Genomic DNA, 27,185 nt, shown 5'->3' with positions numbered 1-27,185 from the left:
CACGTTTTAAAGAAATAAGTGAGCAGTGTTCAAAGCAACATGGAAGCACTCAGATCAGCACCAACATTTATTGAATACTCTGCTCATTTCTCCCTTTGATACTCAGGCGTTATTTTTCCTGTAAGTTGATGTAAACTTTGAAGTTTTGCACAAGATCTTGAAAGAAATACAGAGTGCAACCAGCTGCTACATAAGATTCTCTAGCTCGTGGCTGCCATGTATATTACATATAGAAAGCATAAAAGAGAATAGGTTGAGCAATGTAAACTGCCAGCAGGGAAAGTCTTTGAAAACTTATACAAGATAAAAGCATCTGTAGTCTCAACACTAATACTCTGTACTCCAGCACAATGATAAAAAACAGCATCCACTGTAACAGCTGGAGTCCACTGCATGGGAGCAAAGCCAGTATTTGAATAAAATTAGCTCTGACTATGCTCAAGTTGTCCGAGACAACTTCCACATCCACAATAACCCTCTTGCAAAAGCTAATCCACTAGAGGAGCCATCTTTTCTAGAAGGGTTGGAATCTGGAAGGCAAAAGAACTGTACAAAAAGGGTGTTACCGAGTAGAAAGTAACCCTGCAAGGCAACACATCTGACATTACACAGCAACAAAACTGCTTTGCCTGTATGGGCTCCACTTGCCACACAGCTGTAAGTAAAGGCTATATCCTTTGTCTCCTGCTGCAGATGCTCCCAAGGAATTCCTAAGAGCACAAGGAGTGCTGCTGGCTTGGGCAGTACCCATGGGCAGCCTGGGCACTCACACCAGCACCAGGCTGAGCGAGCATCCCTGTCTGTGCCCACCCTGAGCCACGGGAAGCGGCCAAAATACTTCTTGTATTCCAGAAACATCAGTGACTTGGATACAGCTAAATTAAATGCAACTTCTTTTCTATGAAATGGAGTAAAACTGTGCCCCCTGTGTTGAACTTGCTGTATTTAGCAGGAGTTAAACTACACTCACATGAAGGGACCACCTGAATCCCCGCCTTGTGAAAACACCTTGCCCATGGAAAAATTGCAGAGAGGTGAGGCAGCAGATGAGCCCTTCCAGGCATGTGGTGACATTAACTGAAAGTGACCAGTCACAACTGCAACATGGAAATTCAGACGGAGTGGTGTAGAACACACTACAACAAAACAAACAAACAAATAAAAAATACTAGTATAGGTGACTACTCTAGTCACTCTTCCTGCTTGTGACCCAGAAATTCTTGGAGTGCATCCTCTTGCCTTTTAACACTTTCCCACAGGTAGATAGGAGAGTTGGGATAAAAAACTTTTTTGGATGAAAAAGTTACTATTTTATTATTCCACAGATGCACACTTTTGTTCTCAGATTCCAATAACTAATACTAGATTCATTCCAGGTAAGTATTTGGTGAATGCAATGCAAAAGCAGTTTATCAAAATGAAGTAAGAATTACTAATGGAATTGCTCTGGTTTACATATCTAAGTCATTCCCTTGCTTTCAGACTGTTTTCAAATGCTCATCCTGAACCATCTCATAGAGGAGGAAAGAGGAGTTCTGTCAATATTGTAGTTAAAATCATGCACAAAAATTAATAGCATTGTGATCTAAAGTAAATGTCATTTTTACAGCTAAATTACAGAACCACAGCATAACCAGTGAAAATGAAAATTATTTTATAACTAGAAATTGTACTTAACTAACTGTAATCCACAAACTGATGGGTTTTGCAGCTAAAAATCAGCAGACTTCAATATAACCAAGCTGAATTCTGTGGAGAGGACAAAAACATCCTGCGTGAGCTCTGCCTGTACACAAGCTACACTGTTAAATACTGGAACACAGTCAGAAAGTCTGACAACCACTGAGCAGCACCAACCTAGCACGTGACACTACAGAAACATAAAAAGTTGGAGAATTTTGAGAGTAACAAAAAGAATCCTAAGGGCTGAAGAACTGGATCCATAATTAGAGATCAACAGCTTACTACATACCAGATGAAATAAAAGATGACATTAATTTTTCAAAACAATGTCTTGAAGTAATCAAAACACCTCATAAAAATAATTTGTGCCTGCAAAACCAGTAACTGCTACAAGGAATGGAAAAAGGGTCTGAAGTTAATGGATGTTCTTTAAAACAAAAGCTTGTCCCCCACATTTTCTCCTCGTATCCTCAACGAGTACAGAAGAAGATGGAGCTTCACATATCCCAGGATATAACTGGAAAAAGCAGAAGAGGGAGCTAATTTTCTGAGAACAAAATTGTGCATCTGGGGAATAATAAAATAGTAACTTTTTTATCCTAAAAGTTTTTTATCCTAAATCTCCTATCCACCTGTGGGAAAGTGTTAGAAGGCAAGAGGATGCACTCCAAGAACTTCTGGGTCATAAACAGGAAGGGTGACAAGAATTATTCAGACTCTAAATTTTGTTTTGTTTTAAAATGAGAAACTACCCACAGTTACAATAATTTGCATATTAAAAAAAAACCCCACCTAATTTTTCTTACACTGTTGATTCTATTGTGATTCATCTCCATAGCTGACGATGTAAGAACTATAGCTGGGAAAAGCTGATTAGTAAAAAATAATAAGGCAAATGACACTGCACACTCTCAAGGTCAGTTAAATAACCAAGTCAGCTTTTGTAATTTCTGTATTTCCAGACTTTTTGGTGAAGCAGAATAGGATGCTGCAGAATGCACCATTGCACATACCTGTCTGTAGCAGTGAGGTATTTGATCATATCCATTAAGATAAAGCCAGATCTCCTTCCTGTCAGCAGTTTTGAAGATTTCTGAATAGCTAAGGATGCTTGTTTCCCATGAGTTTAAAGTGCTTTATTCACCATCATTCAAGTTTCCCAGTGTATTTTTTGGATAAAAACATATTTTAAAAGTCTATAAAGAAACAATGACCTTCCAGCTTGTGATATCATTTGCCTCTTTTGGCAGGGTCATTTTGAACTGAACAAAATCAGCTGTTGCTTTCTTTTCAGACCTTTCCTATCATCTATTGCAATTCCTTCCTTATAACTCATTAGTCAAGTACCCCTTCTGCCTGCTCCTGAGCAAATCTGAATAAGCAAGTTTGGCTGAAGATCAATCAAACAGGGAGTTCTATTAAATATTCATGGTGAAAAGCCTCAGTTTATCTGTTTCTCCCAGTGTCCAGCCCCTCCAGGTCCACCTTCTCTAAGGGATGGTAAGAGACAAAGGTTTTGTGCCAGAACTCCCAAATTAAAAATTAATTTCTGATGAAACATTCCCGCATTTAACGATGCATCTGGTAAGTAAGGTAAAAAGTAAGCTCTGAAATTACCCAGGCTGCACAAAGACCAAGCAATGCCAAGCTTCATTTGAAAAGAAAATTTGAGTGGTAAAAAAATATTATACATTCAATAAATAATTAACATACCAATTTTGTTAGTCAGTCAGTCAGCTGGCCCCAGCATATGTTGACGACCACCTACAGAAAGTACACAATGGTTTCAAGAAATGCTATTTTGAGAGCAAACCTTCCTCAAGAAAACGTAATGACCAGATATTTAAAAGAAATTTTAAATCCTTTTCGACATGAAGAAAAAGTAAGGGCTTGGGGAAAAAAAATAAAATCACAATACTCAGACAGGAATTTGAGAAACTCTCAAAGCAAACAGCTCAACGTGACTTGTATTCTCACTATTGTGAGACCCTGTTTCTGGGACAATTATAGCATCAGATAGACCTCTATGAAAAAAACCAATGCAGCTTTAAAGATGAGGCAAAGAATAACACTCCGGGAAACCACTTCCAGAGTGGTTTATGTCTACTATGGTAGCACTACTTAAGAAATGTTATGGCTTGAAGAACACCTACATGGGTGCAGTTCACAGGCTTTGCAAATGCCAGCTGATCAGCAAAATGCAGCAGTCACAGAATCTGCATCTAATTGGAAAAACTCAGTAAAAAGCATTCAGAGATGCAACTGGGGATCCAGCCCAAGCACTGCTCTCAAAAGTAGATCCAAAGGAAGTGCAGCTGCCTCAAAATCTTGATGAGAAAAGGGAAGTGACTGAGATAAAGCCCACATGACTGTTATCTGTGCCACAGGGGATTATCTCCATTTCCAACTCCCAGAAGACTGCTACAACAAAATGAGGCTTCTCTACAGTCCTCAGAAAGAGGCAGAACATATTGTTACATATAATTTCTTGGCCTCGAACAATGGACACCATTGCAACTTCTACCGTGCTAAAAGACAGAAATAAATAAATAAATAAAATTCCAGCTAACTTCTTCTGTGCAAGGACTGGTTTTGAGAGAGCCCTGCATTAACAGGAACTAGGAAGCCTTCCCCACAATGACAACCTAATTCAGTCAGGACCAGGAAGGACATAAGGAAGCAAGCCACAACACTGTAAAAACAAGAGTGTGCAAGATAATTTCAGCAAGAGTGTCTAGAAAAATATTATATTGTTTGATGTACACTCCTGGTATTTTTATCCACTCTGAAGCATATTTGTCATGCATTCACTGATGAACAGGACTGTATTCTCTGTATATGGTACATTCAAGCAAAAACCAAAGTTACATTTATCACTTTGTTGATAACCTTTCTTGATTAATGGATGTGGAAATGAGCTGCTATAAACAGGCATTTATCATCAGATGGGAAATTATTATCATTAAGTGCCATGAATACTGCTAAGCTAATACTCAGCAAAAGTCTCCAAAGTACACAAAGGAGTATCCCCTAAAGAATGAGTGCAGTTGAAAAATTTGAGACTGGCTTATTTGACAACAAGAAACTGGCTGCTTTTGTTCAGGAAGGAATATCATCAAGAGAAAGAAGGAACTGAGGAAATGCATTAAAGAGGTCAGCAGCTGGAAGAGAACTGAAATGGCACAGGAAGAAGGGGAGATAAAGTCACTGAAATGGGAATAACATTTCCATTTGTTACAGAAATAGTATAACAGCTTCCATCAATTAATTATTTCACTCATTAAATAGGCAGCCCATTTATTTTACTTCTTACTAATCAATTAAAGAGTTATCATTGTAACACCTTTAACAAGAGTGTCTCATACTTAAATGGAATAATTTTAAAATGTGTTTTGCAAGACATTTGTTTTTATTGTTTCTTTCAACTTAAATAATACAATTTCTCTCTCATAGTATTAATGTAACAAATGACAGTAAAATTTTCAAACCAGCTATTCAAATATTTTTTTTAAATCTGACTTGAAAACTTATTTTCTCTAAGAGTTTTACTAAAGAAATATCACAAAGAAACTACTGTATTGGACTGATGCTTCACCTTAGGCACATTAGGGAAAATATGGAAAGGATGATGAGATTCAGAAAAAGTTGGTCTGTGCAAAATCCTTCTCCACTCCTGACATGTATTTATTGTTCATTCTCCACCACCTCTCCTTATCTGATGACACAGCTTACAGACTGCATGCCATTTGAGATGTAGTTTGAAGTTGCTGGCAACTCCTCTGTGATAATTTCCAGTCCCCATGGAAAGAAAAGCCACGGCTTAGTCCATTCTTACACCTACAGAGAACAGGTAACTGGATTGACATCTGTTAGAAAGCAAAAAATCAACACCAGAGTTGATATCACCAGGAATGAACACAGGAATTGCTGTGCACATCCTTCAAGGGTTTTGTTATAATAATTTCACTATTATTTCTAACCATTAGTAGAACATACAGACAGCTGCAGCCTGAAGTAACTCGTCCCTTCTGTCCTTGGCCAATGTGAGAAGCAGAAGCAGGAAGAGTCCTGATCTTTGCTGAGCTTTTTCTCCCCAGGGTTACACTGAGAACTCTCACCTTTGGCTGTACCTTCAGACAGCTTTAAGGACTTATTTAAGGTACTGAAGTTTACATGTGTTCAGTGCACTGGGGATCTCAGCACCCAGCACCAGTAACACCACCTGTGGAGCTCTACATCTTGTACCCCTGTTATCAGCCTAACCACTGCAGGGCCTCTGTTGGTCCTCCTCTATTCTACCTCCTGGGTCCTGTCTTGTGCTATTTCCATTCTTAAAAAAAAAAAACAAAAACCAAAAACAAACTCTTTAGGCTATTAGTCGCACACACACAAAAAAAAAGAAATAAAATCTAAACTGCTCCATCTCTAGCCTTGGACATCTCTTAGGCACCATTTGCATGTGCAGCTTTTTCTGGAGTCACAGAGAAAATTAATTCATTTCTGAATTGTTCATTGCTGTGCCAGCTAGGCTAATCCACACTTCACCAGAGGGTTACCTCACGTTGCTTGAGGACAGGGAGTGAGGTTATGTCACCTCACAGCTGGAGCAAGAGACAAAACGAGGCAGGTGCCTTTGCACTGATGCAGACCAGGCACATTCCCACCTGCTGAGAGTGCTGAGGACCCTATCTTTCAGCAAGTAGGATAAAAAGAGGAGCTAGGCACAGCAGCTCCTCAAATGTTCCAACTATTCCCAAAGCAACTGCCCATTCAGATCCTTAATTTTATGGCAAAACACTTCTAAAAGCTTAGCTCAGCTTTCGTGCCATTAGTTTATCCTTCACAGTACTACTTTTGGTCCATCAGAGTACTTACAGTTTACTTTTTACCTCAAGCCAAATCCAGCATTTAAGTATGATAAAAAAATCCCAACCAAACAATTTAAAAGGCATTTAAATACATATAAGACAACTCCTGCCTGCATGCAAAGCCCCTACCAGCTTCTAAAAGGATTTAGCATCAATGATTAAACCCATGAGAATATATCCATCTACACAAGAAGAGTCACAGCGTTTTAGTTTTTATAAAATTTGCAGTAAAAGAGAAGAAATGTCAAGAATGGTTCATCTAAACAGCTGAAACACTGCTAAGGAAAGAAATTACATTGGGATTAATAATTTCAAATATACGTGCAGCATTTGACAGCAGAAGGACAGTATAAAATAGATCAAGCCCTTTTGACAGGCTCTCATTTGTTCACACCATTCCAAGCCGCATTGTCTGAAGTGGTAAGGTGAATCAGAAAAATTGAGTTATGCACAAATTTGTCACACCACACGTCGCAGTTGAGATGGCCACAATACACAGAGTATCCCCATACAATTCCAGAAAGCTTCAGCCCATACAGAGTAACACCACACCTCATCAGAAGGCTGCAAGCACCTGCCTACACAGAGCAACATCACATCACTTCAGAATGGTGCAAGTATCTGCCCTTCTTGTTCTTCAGCCCAGCCTTTTATCCCCTCATGTCCATGCCCTGCCCCTGTGTGCCCTCTGCTCCCTTTGGTGATGGGTCAGTGCCCCTGGGCACTCCATGGCTCATTGCTGTCAGTGCTGCTCACCTGCTGCTCACAGCTGCACCCACTGGGGATGAGGCTGGGCCAGCCCCACCCCAATTACCACTAACTGCCTGCTTACACAAACTGTGCAGAAATCTTTTGCAGAAAGCTAGAAAAACATTTATGCACAAAGTAGGCATCAAGTTCACAAAAAATGATGGTGTTTTGTACACACAAAATGTAACAGCTCACAATTCAAGCATTAAAAAATAAGAATAAAGTTTACAATCCAGAGGATTAGAAGTTATTCTTTGTGTTACTTTGGTTTTGGAGTTGTGTTAGTCTTCAATTAAACTAATTTTCAATTAAAGTTTTTTCTGCAAAACCTTAAAACTTCAAGTCAAAAGAAAATTCCAGACATTCAAAACACAGGCATGTTTACCATTGAGATCACGTTGGTTCTTGTCAGGAGAGAAAATTTTTTTCAAAATGAAGCAGTCTTAAGAAATTCCATAATTCAGTCATAGAGAAGTTTGATTACTCCCTAGCAATGGATTTCTGAGTTAAAATGTTATAAAGGTTATCTTCATATTTTTCTTTTTTAATTGGAGTAAACTACTGATTTCTGCATGTCCTCAACTAGCAGCACCCCTACTACATTGAACAGCCCAACAACACTGCATAATCCCCATTGTAAACAATTATTTTGGGTTGTATTTTCCATGGCTCTGACTCAGCTGTGGAAGGCAAGGAATATAGACAAGCCTAAACAGTTGTCATACATGGTTATCAGAGAAAAGGTAATTAGCTTCAGGTTTAAAATGTGCTTCTCCTCCTCTTCAAAGGCACAAATGTGAACCTACCTGCTGCCGTGACGGCTGTCAGGAAAAGCACTAACCTATCCCTTCCATAAAATACAGATGTATATCTCTGATGCCATTGCTGCTCACAAGCAGAACTCACATGCCCTACGAGAATATTTAACCCCAATATCGACCCATGAGGTTTAGCATCCACTTCCAATTAATACCAAATTCCAGAGGAAAATGCTGGTGCTGCTTTTTCACTCTAATAAAGCGATTATGTCTACAGCAAGACAAACTCAAAAAAAAAAAAAATTAATACCTGTGGAAAGAAAGACTAAGTGACTCTATTAGGATAAGGGAAAAGGATCAGTTGTCCAACCAGTTTTCTATCCAGTGAGGAATGCACATATCCACACCATGAGCTGTCTCAAGGAGAACACTGCGAAGTGGTGGTGAAGATGGTTAAAACCAGCTGGAGGCCAGTGACTAGTGATGACCAGGGTTCTATGATCCTATGGATGTTTCCTGCCATTAGGAGTTCACTTCATGTGAGAGTGATGGGTGTCCTGTTAAAACCACCAAGCTCAACAGACTGTAGTGTGCATACAGAAATCACAGAAACAATCTTAAGACAAAGCCCTTCTAACCATAATTCAGACAGAAATCAGACCAGTATTTTAAATCCTAAGCACAACACAGATTCCAAGTTTCAATTTCACAACAGTTGCAAGGCACTGAATGCAGTAGCCCTGAATGCTGCCAGGAACACTTGTGAATAAAGAAAAAAGACAATTTGCATTAATATTTTAAACGATGAAAGGCAAAACAGTCTCCTGAGTAAGTTCAGTTTTACCCTATCCATCAACAGTAGCAGCTTGGACTTGACCTCATTCTTGACCCAGGGTCTCAAAGCACTTTAAAACGGGTGCCTGTGACTGCAGCCCATCAGAGAGAAGCAGAGATACAGAGATGACAAGGACCCATCCTATGGCATGTCCTTGAAGCAGCACAACCCTCCTCAGCTTGAAAGGCTCCTCTGCCTTCGATTTTCTGGTAGGACAAGACCCTACAAGACTTGCCTATGAATAAAAGTCTATGATGCCTCCACACACTTAATTGTATTTCTGCAGGCTATAAAAGTCTTGCTCTACTCATTTAACAAACTACCAGATAGTTATGCCTGAAGACAAATTCCCTGTGAGGGGAAAAAACCCTACTCATCCAGCTTCAGTAGCAAATGCAAATAGCTAATTAACCTTATCTCCATTACTGTCCTGATTTTGCAATACATCTGGCACAGAAGCAAGTATTTTTTTGCCTTGTCCAAATCTTCTCACATACTTACAGATCTTACACTCAATGGGCTCTGAAGCAAATCTGACCAGCAAAGATTCATCAGGTAGGTATGGGTATTCCCTCTGACTCATACTCTAGATGCAAACCTCTGCATGCCATTCCATCATCACTTTATTGGGGAAGAGACAAATTGTCACACACATGAAGGAAACTGTATTTAACTAGCTAATTACAAATAAAGCTGTATTTGTGTACTTAACAGAGACAAATAAAGTAGCCAGATCCAGCTCGTGTACACATTATCAATCCAAAGCAAATAAATATACTCTTACACCCACTGGTTTTTTCCCCTAAAAGACATATGTGCCCAAACTATGAGATTCAGCATTCCTTTTTGTGGTCTGTTTTAAATACAACACTTTTTTTCTTGGCTGAAATTGGCAAGGATGAGGGAAAGCAAATTGGACAAAAGGTCAGATTATAGTGAAATTGAAATCTTTATTGGAACAGCTACTTCTGCCAAGGAAGATAATCACAAAGGTAACATCTCCTTTGATCCTTAATTGACCTGTATGTTTTTAATTAGGAAGCAGGGGAATTAACCTAGAGCTAATTACAGTCTTCATTTTACAAACCTGTAAGTGCGTAATTTTATTCACATAAGTATTCCTTAGTGAAGTTATGCATGAACAAATTCGTTTGTAGCTTCAGGGAACAGGTCTTGAATAGCTTAACCTTTTAAAAACTTTTAAGTGGCTACTTTACAAATATGTCTTATATACAATCTATTTTGTATATAAGATATTTTCCTGAACACCAAAAAATATATATTTTTTGTGTCAGCAAAACAGCAACAGTTATTTTTGTGTTAAGGAAATAAGTGGTAGCTTGAAAGAATGAACACTTTTAATTATGTGCCTTTATTCATCCTGGTCTGCAAAACTGCAATCTTTTGCTTAATGGCATCACAGAGTAGAGGTTTGTAGCAACACATTTTGACTTCAGCAGTGAATTAATTTTAATGCGTAACACAGTCGGTTTCAGGGGAAGAAACTTCCTGAGACCTGTGTCATTCATGTCCCTGCATACTAAAACTCATTCACTATTGGAAAACCTTTCTGGAGCACATGAAGGGTGAACCTACACTCCCTGGTACTCTCCCCATGCTCACATTGCTGCTCCAATCTCTTCATTACATTCAGAGTTTGCAAAACTCTGTGGACCTGTGTCTGCAATCCTGCAAGCTGCCACAGATGACTCCAAAATACCCATTATATAATGGGCTCAGAATTGTGACCGTGACTTCCATGCAAACGCCCTCCTTGCTGGCCATTGTACCACCAGATGAGAACTTGCTTTGCATCCCGACTCCAACAGAAAATAACTCCTTCAGCCTACTTTCCCAAGGCAATGTTTAGACTTGCTTATCTGTGGATAAACATGTCTGCCAGACCTTCTCTAGTAAGTTTTGAGTCTATTGGCCAATTATAACCAAATCTGACATAGGCTGGAGGATATTCACTGTGACAAGCAGCAGCAGAGCAGGCAGCTGGGCTGAGCATGCAGCCCCCATAAGTGATCCTGTGAAAGAAAGACTGAAGCAGTGACAAATTGGGGACCCCAGCCTCGAGACACAATGCCAAAGGGAAGAGGTTCCTTTGGGTTTGGTTGCTGATCACAATCCTGCAACGTGGTCTGTGCGTGACAGCACTTAGAGCACACTGCCTGTATCACCAGAGACACAGACATGCTCCTCTCTGTGTACACTGTGCAAGCACTCACACCTGGGTCTGCATGCACACTCTGGCATGGGCTGATCATAAAGAATAATTGATCACATAGGAATTTTTATTTTTTTTTACAGCTTGATGAGGTGTTGACATTTTAAGCAGAGAAAAGTAAGCTCGGTAATGTGACGCATGAAAAAAACTGGTATAATGTAATCAAACACTACATTATAAGGTATTTTAGTTACCTCAAAAATCATTTCCTTATTACAAAAGAGTCCATCACTTCCAGATGCTGTTATAGATAAATATTTTCTCCTTTAAGGCACTCAAAAGAACAAGGTTGTTGATATATAGCACAATGCAATTCATAGATATCATCAGAATGTTACAATTTTAAGTCTTTTTCAAAACTTATCCTATAATCCTCATTATATTTTTGCTACCTCAACCAAATACCAAACAGCAAGAGGAAAGAAGAACCAAGCCCAATCTGACACATGCACTAGCTTGACACATGTGAACCTTAAACTAAACTGCAGTATTTTCAGATCAGTTTCCTTCAAATTTTGCCTATCAGCAGCATGATTCTCAGTCTGAGACAATTTAAAAATAGCTCATATCTTCTGAAGAGGATCAGAAATCTGAATGGTAATAAGTCTATGATATATTTTATAGTTTACTTTATGGGGTACCACAAATAGATCTTACTAATTGTTTCTGTTCTATATTTGCCGTATTTACAGCACATTTTGGTACTTACGAGGCACATTCTAATATATCTCTAAATCCTCACCAACTTCATAAATTAGAGTAATGACAACAAAGATAACCATGTTGGTTTATATACTATCCTATCCTTGCAATTACCCTAAGATTGGTAGAAAGTACCTGTTACAAGTTTTTGGAGACTTCTCTGGCTTGGTCCATATTCTGTTTGAAGGCTGTAAACCTAGAATGGCTGATGTTAGCAGCAGCACAGGCTGGACCCAGAGGCAGCCCTCCACTCTCCCCAGCACACTGCATCAAGTATCACATTTGTAAGACAAAGCAAAGCAGCCCCTTCCCCACAGGATTTACAGTCTGGACAAGTGCTTTGTAGTCAGCATCAAGCAATCAGCAGTTAAGACACAGGGCAGCTCATAAACCTTCTTCTAAAAAAAAAGTTCATCTTATTTCTTGGGAGTAGTAACACATCATTTCCCACCTGAGCATCAGACTTCCTCTCATTGTTTCCTTACACCTGGCAACAGATATTCCGTCTTACTTACTGAAGGTCTTGTTTTGTAGGAAACAATACACAGGGAAGAATGACAGAAACAGGCAAGAAAGACTAGATGCTGGGAACAGCCTTTGTGAATCTGTCAGTTTACATCATCACCAATCAAAGCTCTTTCAAAGGGAGTTTCAAAACTTGAAGGCTCAATTCTGTCAAGAGATGAATGCTCCAGTCTTGCAGCAGCAAAGGCCCCAGCACATGCATCACTTTAATTATAAAAGTGCACCAATTAAAATGGACCCCCCTCATATCCTTAAAATGAAGCATGTATTTAAGAGCCAACTTGAAGCTTCTGTCAAGAGATGAATGCTCCAGTCTTGCAGCAGCAAAGGCCCCAGCACATGCATCACTTTAATTATAAAAGTGCACCAATTAAAATGGACCCCCCTCATATCCTTAAAGTGAAGCCAACTTTATTTATTTATTCATGTATTTAAGAGCCAACTTGAAGGCAGAGCATTCAGCATACTGACCCACAGGAAGGACTGCTATAAGTCAGGATTACACACACAAGTAAGTACAGATATATCTGTCCCAAAGGCCTGAGGGTTCTTTTTTCTCTGATTGCACAAGTGTCAATCAAGGGCAGCTCAGCTGAAGCCAAGCAGGGCAGTAGGTTGTGGGAAGAGAGTCAAGGTCCTTAGGTTGCATTTACTGTGATGGATTTCTTATTTTGAAATAACTGAAAAACTCTTTCCTAACAACGCAAAATTTCAACACAAAAACCAGAGAATTTTCTTACAAACACATTATGAATCCATCATATCACTCTAATAATAAAATGCTGATTGGGTTTTTGCTTGCTTTCAAAAACCTCTGAAAGAAACCCACTCTCTGCACATGCAGCCTCCGCCAGTAAAAGAGAAGAGGAATACCTGGTGCTCTAAAGCCATGCTGCTCATCAGACAGAGGAGATTTTGTCCTCTGTAGGCACTCACATGGTAGCCATTCTGTCACGCTAATGCACACTGCTTCCATGAGTTACTCACAGAGACTGTAGCTCTTAACATCCTAACTTGAACATGCCTGTCATTCAAAAAGGTCCATTCTCGGAAAATAACTATGTCGCTGCTCATTTCCCTCCCCTTCAGCTACACTTTAAGCAACATAGAAGAGCGCATTTTGGCCTGAAAAGGAGACAACAGAGAACACACTGGAAGTATATAAAAGCGTGAATGGAACAGAGACCAGTTCTGCACTATGTCAGGACATAGGTACTGTCAAAGGTTCAGAATAAAATGCTGTGGGGTTTGAGACAGTGTAAAGTAAAAGCTATGAGCTTCCTTCTCACAGCACATGGTTAAAAGTTTACGCAGCATCAAGGGGCACTCAGAGCAGTTCATGGAAATGAAAAATCAGTGACACAAAGACACCACTCTTCCTTAGAAAGCATCCAAGCTGCAAATCATTGCATGCTGAGAGAGCCTTCTGGCGAATTATCCTTACATGACTATCTTATTTTTACTCTCCCTCAGGCACCGCTGTTTGCACCGTCAGACCCAGGACGCTTAGACAGACCTCTGGCTTTATCTGCAAGAGACTCCTAAACAGTGACACTCTCTGTCATTTACATTCAACAGGGTCTTAAATCGAGTGGTTTAACGCTATATTTCTGAACAACATCACCAAAAACATCGACTGCTATAATCCGGGCGGTAAATCACAGTTCACGTCAGTCCACCACAAGCGACCAAGTCTGTGAGTTAACAATACCGGACTGCTGCGGGAGAGATTCCCGCTTCCCAAAGATTCACAGAGAGAGGGCAAGCTATCTCCATCCCTGTCACTTACCAAACAAGATGTACCTTCACAAACCGGCGTTTTGATTTAAAAGTTCATTTCGGGAGCGCTGCAGACCGCCAGCTTCTGCCGTGCGCGCCTGACGAGATGGCATCGCGGCGGAGCAGCGTGTGCCCGAAGGGAGCGGGTCCGGCAGTCCGCTCCCAGCTGCTCGCCCCGGGCCAAGCTCGGGGCAGCCCGGGCGAGCGCTCCGAGCCTCGCACGGCTCGGCTCGGCACGGGGGCCGGGCGGCCGCGGCTCCCCGACCCGGGCCGCGCAGGTGCCCGCCCGCCCCGCCGCAGCATCTCCGCGCCGCAGCGCCCGCTCCCCGCCCGGCCCCGGCTGCTCACCGTCCTCAGCGCCCGCGGAGGCTTCGCGGGGCTGCCTCCCCTGCCGGGGCTGCCTCCTCTGCCGTGGAGCTGCCTCCTCTGTTGCGGAGCTGCCGCCGCGCTCGCCCCCCGCCTGCCTCCCCCGCTCGCCCCCTTCCCGCCCGGCTCGCAGCCGCTCCGCTCGGGATCGGGGTGCCTTGGGGCTTCCTCCCCTCCTCTCGCCCTCTCCAGCTCCCACTAGTGCTCGCACGCCCGGCCAGCCGGACCAGGATTCGCCGCCTCCTCCTCCTCCCGCCCCCCCCGGTCACTGCCGGGGCTGCACGGGCAGGTTGCCCCGTCCATTCATCACCAGCCCGGTACCCGGCCGCCCCGTCCCCCCGCACTTGGCTGGCGGGACGGGGAGATTTAAGGGAAGCGAAGCAATTTGCTGCCAGGATTAAATTAACAATCGAGATAAAACGGACAGCGTGGGAACGGGAGATTGAAAGATGAATGGCCGATACATTGTATGGTCTTTAGAGTGTCAGCAATAATTTATTACTAAGTGTAGGCAGCACCTACACTTAGTAATATCCACCCGATGTGGATACTCGTGCTCAGTTGTACTACATCCCACAGGCAGGCGAGTACCATCTCATGCTACAGTACAGAGGTTAGAAAGCCTGGGCTGTAAGATCTTATTACTGCTTTTCTATGTTTGATAAAAGGAAACAACAGATCAGCAGCTTAAGTTATCATATTAGAAGTTTATGACCACAATTTAGTCCATTATAACATTATGATGGGGAAAATGCAAATTTAAAATTGGAGCGTTCAAGGGATAGCTACATTAGCAATTTAGTGTGCATCAGGAGTGCACTTTAAAACAGAGGTGGAGCAACCTCATGCACAGACTGCAAGCAGTAAGCCAAAAAAAATGCACCCTGGGAGTGCCCCTAATGCACTGTGGGGCCAGCAGGCACCCCGTGCACCAGGTGAGGTTGCAGGCAGTGCAAACACCTTGGCCTGAGCGCCAGCAGTTTCACATGGCAAATCTACTGGGCCACACTCACTACTCATGCAGACATCAGCTACCCTCTTTTCATTTCAATCTCTCACACTCAAGTTGACACACTCCCTCGTTGCTCAAGTGGGTTGGTGCATTAATGCTACATTCACATACACAGGAGCTAGCCTATCCCCCTTTAACCCAGAGTGTTTAATTTGCAGAATATTGTTCCAATATTTTGGGCCAGAGACACAAAGAGAGCAAACTCTCTCCAGCTGCATATCTCTCTGCTCTTAGGCTCCCTGCTCCTGTAGGCATGTGGCCTTTTTTCCACTTTGCAATCTCAGGTAATAGTAGAGACTGACATGGTGGAAGTGTTATTACTAGCCAAGGCAAATTTGAAAATGCTGAAAAACTAGCAGAAAGCTCGTTCCAGCAAGACTTCTGTGCGGCTATTTTGTGAAATTGGTGTATTCAAATTGTCCTTGTGCACTTCATACTCATGCTTTTTTGGCCTGTAACCTAGCTCCAGCTCACTATAACACAGGTATATTGTCCATTGAGAACCCCAGGATTCCCTCTCGGCACAGATGCTTCACTTGTCAACTGTTTTCCCTCCTCTATTTATCTCCTACAGACAAAAATGAGAAGACCAAGGCAAATAGAAGTACTAGCTCTCCTAAAAAACAACTGAATATCTACTGCTGCTGCATCAACAAGAAAAACCTAGAAAATGGAGAACTCAAAGAGAAAAGAAAAACACACCCTCAGGAAGTAATAAAGAGAGGGATGAAAAGGAAAAGAAGACATAAAAACAAATAGGAAGGAACAAAAGGAAGGTGTAACTGAATAAAAAGCGCCATAAAGTGAAACAGTTGGCAATGAGAAAGAGGCCTTATGGACACCTTTGCTTCACACTGACAAACTGAGAAGTGTGGTTTCCTTTGAGGCACCAAAATAATTAACTCTTTACTGAGTATGTGAGCATCAAGGATTTGTGCTACAGCATTCCAAAAAAGGGAAAGATTTTACCAATTTCCTTGAAAACATAGAGCAAAACTTCAAAAATTAATGCCCTTCTTAGCTATGATGAATCAGCAGTGAGAGAAAATATTCAGACCTGGACTCAGCTCTAACGAAGGCATCACAATTTCTCTCTTCTTCCCACAAGCTCCAGTTAATCTCTTCTAACTGGATCATTTCAGTCACCATTCTTTAACTCCTAATTATATCAGACCTGATTATAACAATACTTGAATGAAAATGCTCAAAATATCAGGCTCCCCGTGACATTACTGAAGAGGAGATGTAGCGTTGCCCAACAAGACACTGTTGAGACTGCTGGGTAATTGTCTAAATCTTCTATCATTGCTAAGGTAAACACTTGAAACCACAAAAATGTTTGAGCCTCCTAGCAAAGCTTTTGGCGTGCTTTCACCTTCCTGACCTCTAAGTGTCAAGCACTCCTCCACAATTTCTTCTCATGCTGCGCGTTGCCAGTGGAGGAGAATCCTCCCCTCACCCCCCCAGCCACCCTAAACACATTCAAATAAACCATCCAGTGGAAAAACAAATATTGTGTGATCTCTTCACCTTTTGTCTATGTTTAGGAAAGACAACATAGTGCTTTCTATTTCAGAAGCAAGTCCTCTCCCGCGCTTTCCAAAACAGTAGTATTCCCCCTGTTCTGTGAAAAGCCTGGTGGCTCTGTGCTTTATTTGTTTCTTCTCCTTGGTAAACAACTTCATGGGGTCTGTTTGTCATCCAGTGGCCCTATATATTTCACAAAGGAACAAACACACACATGCAACCCATTTATTCCCATTTCCCTAACTGTTGATCAGACACTATGATTTTCCTACTGCACCAAAGTTGGAAGTTTCAGTAATACAGGGGAAAAGAAAAGAAGAAAAAAGAAAAAAAAGAAGGCATTTCAGATTAAACAGAGTTTGTTCTTTACTTTACAGGCAAGGCAAGATTATTTCACAGCATTCTTACACTTCCATAACACAATTACATGTCATTTTCAAAACCCTGTACCAAACTTCACTTGCCTCAGTTTACTCACAGATTACAGCTGATGGCTCTCTACCATCTGCTTACTGGAGTACAGTGTCTGTAGTGCCATGCTGTGATTTTCAAATCAGCCCTTAAACTGTGATAAACAGAATATCAAAATACTTCATCAGCCAGCTAATAAATTACTTAGGAAAGAGATAATCACCACAATGTCAAAAATGCTTTTGCCCATCAGCTGATATAACATACTGATCACCCACACAATATCTCATGTAGTATGCTTATAAAAAAACCCAGACTTGTAAAACACATTGTAATTGCCAAAACTTGATTCAAACACTGTAAATAAGCATAGCTTGAGTCTGCAGATATGCAGCATGGTCTTGTTTCATATTTGCTGTGCAAACCCTAGAAGCTTAGGATCAAATTCACTTCTTGTTACCTCACTCTGCCATAGGATACACATGTACATATATGTGTTTAAGTATGTAATGCACTGAAAGTAAAACACTGACAGTCCATCTCAATAAAAGGAGAGGAACAAGAAGAAAGAATACATACTTCCCATGTGAAATGGTAATTGTGAGAGGGACAGAGAATTGGAAAGAACATAAAAGGCACTATATTTGAACAAAATTATTTTAGACAGCCATTCCCAAATTGAGATCCAGGGACTAACTCCCTCCTGGGGAGAGCAGCTGGCTGGCTGCCTGCCTCAGCATCTTTCACCAGCAAGAGGAGCCAGCAGTCAGCCATAACATCCTCCACAAGCTTTCAGTGTGCTGGAGTCCTCTTATGAATTTCTGGCATTCACAATCCCTATTGATTTAAATAGGGCTTGAAAGCCATCAGAACTGAACACTAGACATCTTCACTGAGTGAGAAAGTTTACAGTGCAAAAAACCTTCAGAGGAAATTTGAAAAAATAAAAACAGAGGACTGTCTCTAGGACAGCAGCAGTGGGGAGGAATACTCTCCAGTTGAAAAGAAATCTGTTTCCTGTGATGCTTTTAACTGCAGCTAAATTACTCAGTCTTCAACTGCAGACAAAACATCCTGGATTTTGGGTACATCCCAAAGCACCCACGTATACCTTGCTGATAGCAGTGCTGCTCCCAGGTCCAGTAAATGGACTTGCACAAAGAGCTCTTCGCATGCCTAAGGTTCCCAAGGACTTGGACCACAGACTGCACTTTCTTGTGGATTTTGTTATTGTTTCTCCAAACTTCAGCAGCATTTTATAGCTTCTGCCCTCTGAACCACTAACTATTTTTATAATATGGATTAATCCCTTTTTCAGTTTAAAGAAACAGCTGAGATAGCAAACTTTAACAATTTCATATTCTAAACTCTAATTAGTTTAATGTAATGTTATTTGTTCAGGAGTGCTGCTCCTTTAGTCAAGTTTCAGTATAATCCCAACATAATCCCCAATTTTTTTCCCCTTTTACATCTCATACTTCTCTGAAACATTTTAAATGTTTTGATCTACTAAACACTTACTGTGTGCCTTGTTTTTTGCTCAGTATTTTCTTTGATCACTTCTTTGAAACTTAATCCAACAGGTGTTATTTTAATTAAAAGCAAGTCTGTCATCATTCTTTTATAATAATTTCATTATTACGGAGCATATGTTATGCTTTTTCTTGCTCTTAAAATTACTTAGTTTAGGATTTGCATAATAGTTATGGTTTTTGTGTTTACTGTTTGTCATGTCTATATAGGGTGTGCATATATACTTATTCTTCCTATACGGCAATGTTATTTGATCTTAGTGGGATTTCCTCTTGGATTTAAACCCTTGAAAAGAGATGGACCTTCTGGAGAGCATAAAATGACCAATTTAATGCAATAACAACAGCAGTTTTCCTTGAATGCAGCTGTGTTGTCACAGGGCATAAAATCTGACCTTTTGCACAATGACAGCAAAAGTTCCCGGTATTCCCCAAGACATCAAAACAAGGATCAGGGCTCAGTCTTGAAGCAGCCATAAAAAGTTCTTGGAACACAACTGTTTAAGCTGTTTTACTTTTATCCAGCAGGCCATACGACTGCCTGGTGACAGTCTGATGAAATCTGCAGAGTTTGCACAGTAAAAGGTAGATATCTTTGTTGGGATCTTCCTTTGGACATGTTTTGCCTTTTCTAAGTATGTCAGGCTTGATCAGACAAATGGGCGTAAGAAAACAGTGGATTTCTAGACAAAACTGTTTAAGCTGTTTTACTTTTATCCAGCAGGCCATACGACTGCCTGGTGACAGCCTGATGAAATCTGCAGAGTTTGCACAGTAAAAGGTAGATATCTTTGTTGGGATCTTCCTTTGGACATGTTTTGCCTTTTCTATGTCAGGCTTGATCAGACAAGTGGGCATAAGAAAACAGTGGATTTCTACACCAGGGACCCACCCAGGGCAAAGAAGTCCCATGCTGAGAGACTGTTTCATTCTTGGCTCTCGGAAGGAACAGGGTCTCACCTTATTTTAAATTAGGTGCCCTTTCATTTGCAGGTACCCATTTTGCCTGCCACAGGCTACCCCATACAATGCATTTCTCTTATACCCAAACTGGAACATGAAAAACCACAAAAGGCATTCATTAACTCATAAAAGGATCCTTTTCATTTGCTCACTGTTGTATGGTGTGGAAAGCAAGGAGAAACAAGCCATGGAAAACAAAAGAAAGCTGACAAGTAGAACATTGCATGTCAGGGATGAAAAGCCACTAAGAGCCAGGGAATTGTCATCACACTGGAGTTACATCAGACTATAACCATCTCCAGCACTATTTCACTTGCTTTCCCCATACACATCACTGTTGCATAGTGATCTGTCAGTCAAATAACTCCAAAAATAACAGCCAAATACCCTTGAAGTTATGGAACTCTTTCCTTCCTTCCTTGATGTGCTGTGCTTTCAAGACCTGCCATGTCACACAATCCACTGGACTGCTGTTCTCCTGCGCTGCAAAGATGATTTCCAGAGGTTTAGGATACTGCCTTTCTCCTGATGAGACTCCAAACAGTGAATCTTTTGATGAGTTAATGACAGAGCACTACCTCAGGTGAAAGCCAATGCCTTAAATGTCCAGAAAACAGGAAAGTCTGTCTTCAGTTCATTATTTAAAAAATGAAATTTGCTAGCAAGAAAATGTTTAAAACAGTTTATGCATCCAGGAATCAGCCACCACATCCCCTTCATAACCTTGGCTTTTCCATGCCTTCACACTACTCAGGTTTAAAATATTCATCATTGCATATTCTCCCCTACTCAGCCTGACTACATATTGAAACTTTGAGAAGCCAGTCATTTGGCCAAATGTTGCTATTACAGCTTCTCTTCTAAATTAAAGAAAAATATCATAATAAAAGCACTTAAATTTTTGTAATGCTATCAGGAGGAAAGAGAAAACTTTAAAACCAATTTTCCATCATAAAAATGGTAACCAAACAACCCAGAGGTAAATACTATTAAAGAAGCACACACACAAAAAAAATCACCACTTAGTGTAATTGTATACTGAAAATTGTAGGGGATGTAAGAGATACAAATAAAACCATCATTTCAGAAAGGACCCTTTGCACTCTGACTTTGACTCTGAAAGCTTTTCAACTAGAGGCAGGAGACACTGTCTATCTTTTCCTGCTCTAGTCAATCCAGTTATTCCATAAATTTCAAGAGGAACCAGGGAAACATTTTCTGCCCTACCCTGACTTCTGATGAGAGAGATCCTGAGTTTCCCACCAGCACCCTTTACCCCAGCCATTCTCCTGGACTGTATTGCAGCTCAGGTGCACAGGTCCCCATGTCCTTATGTCCTTTATAAAGGCTGTTGGAGATGGAATCACACATCCAACCAGGATGTCAGGGCACTGCTTGAGTTTAGGAAACTTTGTTGAAAGGCTGAACTGAGTAAACTCAGTTTTTACCTTGCTTTTACCAAAAGCCATGCAAAGAAGTGTCCTCTAATTCAGGACCATAGAGTAATTGGATACCAAAAGTTATAGTTATTAGGATAGATAAGAAATGGGAGAACCACCAGTGAAATTACCCAAACTTTCTAAGAAGCAAGAAGACACTACATGGAAAGTGGATTACAGTTATTTTTCTGTTGTGTTCTGAAACCCAGACCAAAAAAATAGCAGGATATATGTCTGGTGGAAAATGAAGTATGATTTTTTTTTTTTTAATTCTCAGTGTAGTACTTAGCTAGAAAGCCACCTACAATGGAGAGCTCTTATTTCAGACTGAGTATGTAATGAAACTGAAAATTATCTCCTCATGCTGCCGAGGTGACAGCAGTAAAAGTCCCTCAGAGTATTAAATATGTCTTAGCAGATAAAAGTTGCAAATAAGCATAAATGTTGGCAGTCACTATTAATGAATGCTTGCTAAACTAATATGTTTTTCAGCAAATCAGCAGGACACAGACATCTCCAAACCCAAGGATGGAGACCACAGTATCATTGCATGTCCTGATGCTGTGCAGGATGCAGAACACAGCAGAGGGGAGCAGCTGCCACTCTAGGAACTATTTTTCCAGCAACAAATAACTTCCTTGCATGACAGTCAGTCTATTTGCCTCCATCCCCTGCTCTCCTTCATTCTTACCAAACTATTTTTCCTCGAGCGGCTTTCTCCAGCCGTGGGCACCACATACTCTTGTATAGAAGATAATTATTTTGTAGCTTCCATGTGACTTTTGGGTAAAACAAGGCATATAATGGAAACATGTTTCTTCTCTCTTCTCCTGCTACCAGTATGGTGGCACCAGCTAAATCTGATGTTTATTCTGTTTTGTTCAGGCAGATAAAAAGATTTTAAAGGCTTGGTTATCAAAACTGATAAACACACCCAGGCTACCTGCAAGCATTCAGGCAGCATCATACATGCACAGGTGCATAATACAGAGGAGGAGTTGCTTCTAATGAACTTTTCTTGCATCAGCATAACAAACTGCTTCTAATGAACTTTTCTTGCATCAGCATAACAGAAACCCCCAAACCCCCTTTAAACCTTTTCATAATGTTATTATTAATAACAAAAAGAAGCAGCAGCACACAAGGGACAGTCCCTTTCATGGCCATCCATCACAAAGAGAACATATAAGAGATCTCTGTATTTTACTTCCAGCTCCCAAAGTGAAAGAGAAATTATCCTGCAGAGCATCAGCTCCTGCTAGTTCTGGAAAGTGTTTTACAACATGGAAATACAGCCTACAAATCCCTTCCTACTCAGCCCTTTTCAATCCATAAGCTCTTGTGCTGGAGCAGTCCTTGTGAGGTTTAAGTAGTGCCTGGGAGGTTATGGGCAGTGTCTGGAGCCCTACCAAAGCCCCATCTGGGGGACTGAAATGGAAGGGAAACAGCACAAAGGGCTCCATGAGTATTGCTCAGCAGACACATTTATACTGAGCACAGGAAGCATTGACCACCAGAGGTGAAGCTCAGAGGATGCAAATACAGAAAACAAGAAAGACTGTCCTGTTGGCCAAGTTGTGTTCTTCCCTGTCTCCCACAGACTTTCATTTTACTGCTGAAAACAGATATTCCTGTGGGATAAAAGTCAGTCTCGGGAAGATACACCACACTGGAGGAAAAGAGGTTTTTCCCCCCCTACCTTGCAACCAGAGGATCCAGTTTTCTTTTGTACAAAACATCCTTTTTGCACAAATATATCTAGGAAAAAGTTTATCTATGTCTTCAGCGTTAACCATTTGAAGTTTCAGAGATAGCAGAAACGTTGTGGTTGTGAATCCAGACACAGCACATACATAGTTTGGATTCATTTTATATTTTGAACAAGGGACAGAAAATTTAAACCATTCCCAGAAAGGAAAAAAAACACCAACTTGTATCCCACAGCTACTAGCTGAAGACTTCTATTATTAAAGCATCAGCATTTTTCCTGCATTTATAAGTATCATGACTTAGAAAAATTGCTGCTCTTCTGAGGTGCTGTTTCAAGGTAGTGACACATTACAGAGAATGCATTTAAAAATATGCATGTTTGGTTTTGGCTTTTTACTTTCCAGACTGGGGAAAGCTACATGCATTTTTACAATTGGAGATTATTTTTGTGAACAGGGCTAAAGAAAGAAAAAAATTATTCTGTTAATATCTTTGCCCTAAAATTTCAAGTGGTTACTATTGCCTCCTGACTTCCCCTGAATGCAGTCAATAGTGGGTAAATGCTGGACCCCTGTAACTCTCTGGTTACAGTCAGAACATTTTTCTGGTTGAGGTGCTACATCATAGGAGGAGCGGGGTTTTTTCCTCTCTCTTTGCAGTGCTTAGTTTCTGAAAAATAAAGGTTTTCATTGAACCTTTTATGTTAGACGTATTATTTAACAAAGTGTTTATCAAACACCTGGAAAATCACTCTCCTTTAAAAGTTTTATGATGGAAAAGCAATTACCCTTTAAACCATGTTTCAAAGTCACTTCACAAGAATCCTTTGGAAGCAAACCTCAGCTTTCTCTCCTCCCTAACACCCAATGTCACCCAACAAGCATGTAAACTACAGCTGATTTTATTATTTTAAGATCTAGTAATAAAATATAGATGATTATTTTATTTTTTATTTGAAATCTATGGGTAAATTAAATCTTTAAATAGATCAGGATTGACTTGGTTTCAAATATTTCTCTTCCTTACCAGGGTTTGAATTTGTACAGCTATTAGAGCCAAGTATGTCTTAAGCTTTTTCCGTATATCAAAACAAAGAGCAAGTATGAATCAAAGGCCTTGAGATTCCAGATGAAAGAAAATATAAATTAAAAAGTCTGTGTGCAAGGAAGAAAAAAATAAAATAAAAGGCTTTATGGCAGGGAAATAATAAAAAAATAAATTTTAAAAAAGTGCAAGAACCAAGCCAACAATCCACATGTAACAATCTGTACTCATCTGAAAACATAAAGAGCAGCCACCAGAGTTTGCCAGGTGCATTAAGTGGTAAGCAAAGATGCAAGGCTTGAATGGAAGATTGTACAAGTGGGATACTCTGGGGAGCTAATTTCATTTTTACTCAGGAGGAACACACAAAGATTGTGCCTATAATGCCCAACACTGCCTTTGGGGTATTTTGAAATAGGAATCAAAATTCTGTTTGACCAAAAATACAGAGACAGTCAAATTCCTTTCCAGATTCTTCCACCAACTTCCCAGTTCAGGGAACTGGCTGATGCTGTTGACAGGCCACCCTTCATTATATTTGAAGAGTCATGGCAGTCAGGCAAGGTCCTGACTGAAAAAAGAGAAACCACTCTTCTATTTCTAAAAAGGGAAGAAAGGAAGATCTGGGGGACTACAGAGAGGTGAGACTGGCCTCTGTGTCTGGGAAGATCATGCAGCAGATCTCCATGGAAGCCATGCTAAGGCACACGTGAGGCAAGGAGGTGACCAGAGACAGCTAGCACAGTTTTACCAAGGGCAAATCACGCCTGAACAATCTGGCAGCCTCCTACAACAGAGTGACAGCAACAGCCAACAAGGGAAGCCCAAGCTGTGTTGTCTGCCCAGATGTCAGTGGGGCTTCTGACCCAGTCCCACATGACAGCCTTGTCTCCAAATTGGAGACAGAGGCATTTGGTGGAAGGACTGTTCAATGGAGAAGGTGTTTGCTGGATGGCCAATGGCTCTATGCCCACGTGGAGGCTGGTGACAAGTAGTGTCCCTCAGGGCTCTGCTTTGGGAGTGGCACTCATTAATATCATTATCAACAACACAACACAGCAAGATCAAGTGCAGCCTCAGCAAGTTTGCAAATGACACAAGGCTGAGCAGGGTGTCTGACACGACAGAAGGAAAGGATGGCATCAAGAGGTGGCACCAAATTGCTTTTTTGCTGCTGCTCAATGATGCTCTCCCCCTTGCCCTGCCTGAGTGAAGGACACCGAGCTGCCAGGCTGCAGTGCCAGGGAACAGCAGGAGTGGCTGCCCCATCCAGGGGGAGCTGAGGGCCCCCAGCACCAGTCACACACTCACTTGTCAGCCCCCTGTCCCCCACAGTACCAGAGCACTGGGCAGAGCTGGTCCTCTGATGGCCCTCAGTGGGGCAAGGTGTTCCAAGCACGAGCAGCAGTTCCAGCTCTTCTCCAGGGCTGGAGAAAGTTGTGAAATCCTGACCTTCAGTGGAGACCCTGGGTAGGATGTGTGGGTGGAAGGCCCATGTGGGCCTTTTCTGGGCAATTAAGGCTCGTTAACATAATCATATTGGTAACAGGTGGGGAGCTTGTGAGATTGCCCAAGGCTGGAGCTTGTTCTCCAATTTATTATTTTGCACAGAAAAAATGAAAACATCAAAAGTTGAGACTCTCTCCAGGTCCCAGGGATAAGCAATCTCCCTTAACTTGCCCTGTCTGAGAAAAGCTGAGGACACACTCCACAGGATGCTTCTCCAACTATAACTGGAGCACAAACAATTTAATACAAGATACTGTTGACTTCCTCTCTTTTTCTTTTCAAGAAAATGTATTCTCTTGAAGTGTTCTGAAAGTCACTCAATATAGGAAAAACAGACACTTTATACTGGAGCAGTGAAGGGAACAGGCTGTGCTGGGTTATGCTTGGGTATCTCACAAAGGCACAACAGAAATTCCAAATAGTACCAAACAGTAAGTTACAGCAGGTGCAAAACTCAGGGCCAGTTTATCTGGTTTATCAAGTCTCTGCAAGGAATGAAAAATAAAATTAAACTGAAAGCTATGATTTGGTCAAGGTCAAATACTTTTGAATGCATTTTGCCACTGTTTAGGATTCTAATTCCTTGATAAATCATGAGAAAACAATGAGATCACCCTCAGTATCTGTTCACTAAGTGAAAGACTGTCATATTGCCAATTTGCACCTATAGAAAGGCACCTAATAATGAAATATTACGGCTCATAACCTTCATATATCCTAATGAAATTCTCTTTTTGCAGACATGAGCCTCATCAGAGCTACACTGTTCCCATAAAAAACAAAGTTATTCCATAAATATATATATTCCTTTTACCAATATTGCAACATTTACCAGAAAAAAGTACTGCTGAGGACTACTAAAGTGGACTCTTGTTTCACAGTTCCCAGTAGTGATAATGTAATGTTTGACATTTGTTCTTTGAACCAGATGCTCCCCATTTATAGGATGTTTCTATTGTTTCCTGGATTAAAACAATCCCTTTTACAAATTGTAGTGATGCTGTTTCTGCATCCTATGTAAGCTACCCTGAACCATTTCCCACAGTCTCCAAAGTGAGACAACATCAGCTTGAGATGGGCACACGAACCAGAGCTCAGTGAAGTTTGAAAATCTGGCCGAAACAGGGGAACAGATTGTTGTCAGCCGTAGCTCAGATAATTTATTATGTTGTCCTAAATGTACTGTCTGAGCCAGGGCCATGCATCTATTTTTGCTCTCAAATGTGCACTGCCTTGTGCTGTATTCACAGCACACTGACAGCATATTGAGAAGCTTTGTTTCTGGAGCCTTTCACATTGTATCATCTTGATCCAACAGGATTGCACATTCCAGAAAATGACTTGTCCCCTCATCAATGGACTCTGCCATGCTGGATTGAGTTTATGTGCCTTGGAAAAATTAAGCCTTCTGAGTGAAACTTCGCTGGTACCAAAGCATCAGCAACTTTGATTTCATATGATTATACTCACAGAATAAAACTTGTTCCCTTAAGAACAAGTTTCTACTAAAGCCTCAAAACAACAGTACCTGAGTAATGC

At 41.0% G+C, this 27,185-nt stretch overlaps 1 protein-coding gene across 1 annotated transcript in view; it reads right to left on the bottom strand.

The window, feature by feature from the left end:
• The window catches only part of BMPR1B (bone morphogenetic protein receptor type 1B), a 231,844-nt gene extending 217,265 nt beyond the window's left edge, over positions 1 to 14,579 (bottom strand). The window contains exon 1 of the mRNA XM_039710721.1: positions 14,482 to 14,579. The gene's annotated coding sequence lies outside the window, so the exon portion shown is untranslated. The remainder of the gene's footprint in view (positions 1 to 14,481) is intronic.
• Between the last annotated feature and the right edge of the window lie 12,606 nt (positions 14,580 to 27,185).

The sequence above is a fragment of the Passer montanus genome, unplaced genomic scaffold, assembly GCF_014805655.1.
Source record: "Passer montanus isolate IOZ18808 unplaced genomic scaffold, ASM1480565v1 scaffold23, whole genome shotgun sequence".
NCBI classification, from domain to species: Eukaryota; Metazoa; Chordata; class Aves; order Passeriformes; family Passeridae; genus Passer; species Passer montanus.
This window is presented reverse-complemented; position numbering and strand designations above follow the sequence as displayed.